The following is a 4,149-nucleotide window of genomic DNA, read 5'->3' on the forward strand; positions in this document are numbered from 1 at the left end:
AAATCATTGTTGTCTCGATAAGTAAGAAACCACTCTCAAAGATATAACATTACTATTTTGTCACTCAATGAAAAATACTTACACTCGTCTCAACTACATTTATTTACTACTCTCAAGGTAATAACATACATAATAAGAAATATATCAGCCGAAGTCAACTAGAATGACCAATACGACTGATTCAACTCTTATCTCAATAATACGTCGGCCGGATCCACTCCGCGTGGTCGGTACGGCCGAGCCTATAACTCACCAATTTCTCATGTGTCAATCGAATCCACTTCTCATGGTCTGTACGGCTGAACATATAACTCATCAAATCTCTCCGTACTCACGGTCAATCCGACCAAACTACTAAATCCATAACTCTGCTGAATCAACACTATGATATCATGGAAAATTGTTGAGTACAACTGATTCTAGGGACGATTCACAATTCTGTGTCCCCTCTGTTCACATAAACACATTCATTAATTTCACATTTCCCAAAGTGTTAATTTTTGTACCTGCTGCACAAGGTACATTTCCTTTACTCGAGACACCTTGTCTCAAATATCTGGGATTACCAGTATATCCATCACTTTTACTCTGACCAGCGACAATAAAACCTCAGCTGGAAGAATTAATTCTAGCTTCACTTCTTTTTAAACTCTGAATCCTTCGATATTCTTGATATGACGAATCATTAACTTTATCGTCTTCTTTTGATTCCCATTCATTTCTTATTCTTCTTTATTCTCATTGATCATGTTCTCAGAGTCCTCAAGGCTCAACAACATCTTGTATACTCCTGGTAAGAAGTACAATGGATAGTGGTCACCCAAAATACCACTTCCCTTTTTGCCACCCAGCTTAAAACAATATAACACCTCCACCAAATTAACAACAATATCTGGATGGAACGAGGCAAGTCTGAAAACTTTCTATAATATTCATTTATCGTCAACTTCCTTAATTCACATTTGCAAACTCTTGCTTACTACCATCGATAAATGCCGGAGGGATAAACTTTTCCTTAAACAATTTTAAATCGGCTGTTCCTCCGATGACAACAAATCATACTCCTGTTTCCACCAGGATACAAATTCATACCCAAAACCAGGTAGTCGTCTCGACCCCCTGTCAGAAGGAAGATTCCTTTGACTTGCATAATCTGAAACATCTTTTCCAAATGGTTAAACCGTTACTTCGCTCCCTCAGGTTCATCATTTCATAAGGTGATTCAAATTCGACTCATAACCCGTCTTAAAATGTCCATTTTTATAATATACTGAATCACCATAATAATAGTTTTCCCTAAACCGCTATATTAGGGAGACTAAATTCCTCTAACTAAGTGGCTTGCTACGAGGCGGTGTAGTTCTGACAGAATTCACTAGAACTTCTCAAGATGTCCAAGATTGCAACCATGCTCTGATACCAACTGACACACCCCGTCCCGAAGGAGGGCATGCTGGCCGTCACGTGAGAGTGACGTAACCATTTGCACAGTACGGAAGCTTTAAGATACAATTTATAAGTTGATACACCCGAAGGTGAGTCCTAATTTTGTCCAATCTGTCAGAACACCGTCGAATTCCTCGTAGTCACCACACCTTTGTGATTCCTGAACCTGGAGGGGCGCAAAACCAAAATTGAGTGGGTCAGTAAAACAATTCTTTTCCAAATCCAAACATTTCTCAAAACGTTGTAACCCCTCTCCGTAAAACCTGTATACTTTCCCAGAAATGTAAAATATAAATATACATATATATTCTCAATACTTTAATTCATTAACTCAACATTTTTTCTTTATCAATCATGCCATGCCATGTCTAATTCAACAGTTAAGTATGGATGCATCAACAATAATCATATCAGGTGCAAGAAAGTAATCAACCGGAGGCCCTCTAATAGCCCTGTACGGTTGAACCTAGAGCTCAAAATCTATCACTATCACTCTACCGGAGTCACCTCTGTGACCCGTCCGGCCTTCTGCACACAAGTTACGCTCTAGTGCTTTCTCATCAATCATCTGTGCACATAATCTAAGGTCACCCACCAGTCGAAATCTCACTAACACTCTTCGACTGGCCCGTCGCACCCACTCCGCGTGGACTGTACGACCAGCATCTACTTGGATCCAAGGCGAGCGTGCGATGCGGTGAATACTATAAGCACTAAACCATGGTGCAGGATTTGAGCTCAATATATATCAACATCATCATAACAGTAATTAAATACTCACCTGATACTCACCTGTGCGTCCGCCGCACCATTCATTCATATGCATCATATCTCAATTCATACTTTTCATATCATTTCATGCATGGCAATTCGATTCACATTTCTATATACTTTTCATATACTTTCATGCATGACATTTCAACTAATATATCTCATATACTTTTATACATTTTCATTAAAAGCATAATTTCATGCATTTTCAATTTCTAGGAAACGGCAAGTATATATGTATACGGAAAACAAAACTGCCCACTCACCTGGAGTTCGTCCAACAACTCCCTAGCACCACACATCAAGGCGTCACGACGATCGCCGCCTAGAATAGTAATCAAATCCAACCTCAGAATTCATATCGATAGAATATAACTTATATAAAATACGTCACTACGTAGATCGATCCGGAAGATCTGCCACTCAGATTTTAAATCCATAACTTCCAGAGGTCCACAATATATCTCTAGGATAACATCCTAAAATTTCATTACCATCCAACGGTCGGATCTCCGTCAATTTCCAAAACTAAGTGACGGTTAACATTCTATATTATGGACTTACAACTCCAATTTCGGAAGATCCGCAAATCGGATTCCCAATCTGTAAGTTCCTATAATCCTCAAATATTACGTATTACAACGTATCAAAGTTTGGTGATGATCCAACGGTCGGATCATCAATTCATATTTTCACTTAAATGCAAAAACTATAAAACGTTATTTGAACACCTAACCAACAATCCTTAATAACTTTCTCATACGGTGCTCAAATTGGGTATACGAATATACCACAGTGATCTACTCGACGTCACGGACGTCGACATATTTTTCAAATAATTTTTTACTGTAGCACGCGCCCCCACGCGCCAAGGAAGGCACGGACCTACGCGCCCCCACGCGCACCTTCTTCTTCCTTGGGTCGCCGGACTGGTTTTTCCGGCGGCCGTTTTTCAAATTGCCATAACTTTGTCATTTCTCAACGAAATCAAGTGATTCCAAAACGAAAGTTGTAGCCCTTGAAGATACAAAGAGAATGGTACCTTGCACAACACCTAGTTCGCCGTGGTTTGGCCGGAAACTGCCTCGAAAGCCTCGGAGGTCGCCGGAAACTGGGTATTTTTCAAATGAGTATAACTTCTTCAATACTCAACGAAATTGAGTGAAACAAAAAGGAAAGTTGTAGTACTTGACGAGACGAAGAGATGGATACCTACCTCGACTCCTAACTCGCCGGGGATTCGCCGGAAAAATCCTCGAAAGCTCCGGCCAAACTTTGAACTTGTCGATCTCCGTGTTCTTACGTCCAAAAACTTCCAACGAAGCACTCCGAGCTTCCTTGGGACCTCACTAAGCTCGCTGTGATCTTGTTTTAGCCTAAATCGTAACCATTTAAAAGATCATGAACAGTGCTCTTCCACGGGGAGTTTAGAATCTAGGTTTTCCGAAGTAAAACTTACCTGAAATTGGTGTCTACGTGATCGTTGAGGTTCCAGGAGTTCAATGGTGGTCTTAACTCCGTCGTTGGTATAGAAGTTTAGGGTGGTTTTGGAGCTTGTCCGTGTGAGTTCGAAGGAGAGGGAGAGAGAACTGAGAGTTTCGTGAGGGAGGAGAGAGAGAGGGACAAGGTACGGGAATTGGGGAAGGTTTTGAGGGATGTGGGGATCCCACGTGTCCAACTCAATCCAAATTGTTAAATTTTCACCCCTTAGTCCCGTTTAAGGGCATTTTCGTCTTTTCACGTCCTCGGAATTAAAATTCCGGGACGGGCTGTGACATCGTTTGGGCCCTCTGGTCCTTCAAGATTCTCCAAGATATTAATATTTTAATGAACAGTACAGAGTCATATTTGCCTCCGTCTCCAACTGGGGGTCAAAGGGCCAGATGGCTCGTTTTAGCCTTGTCGCAAAACATAATTTATTATTTAAAAACT

General features: G+C 40.8%; 1 long non-coding RNA gene across 1 annotated transcript; it reads right to left on the bottom strand.

Annotated features, from left to right (window-relative positions):
- Nucleotides 1-1,391: 1,391 nt before the first annotated feature.
- LOC139193940 (uncharacterized) lies at nucleotides 1,392-3,908 on the bottom strand. Its single transcript, XR_011578497.1, has 5 exons — nucleotides 3,677-3,908; nucleotides 3,434-3,593; nucleotides 3,260-3,328; nucleotides 2,484-2,542; nucleotides 1,392-1,612 (listed from the first exon to the last, which is right to left on the bottom strand). It is a non-coding gene; the product is annotated as an uncharacterized lncRNA (long non-coding RNA).
- Nucleotides 3,909-4,149: the final 241 nt, after the last annotated feature.

This window comes from Malus domestica, chromosome 02, assembly GCF_042453785.1.
Source record: "Malus domestica chromosome 02, GDT2T_hap1".
NCBI lineage: Eukaryota > Viridiplantae > Streptophyta > Magnoliopsida > Rosales > Rosaceae > Malus > Malus domestica.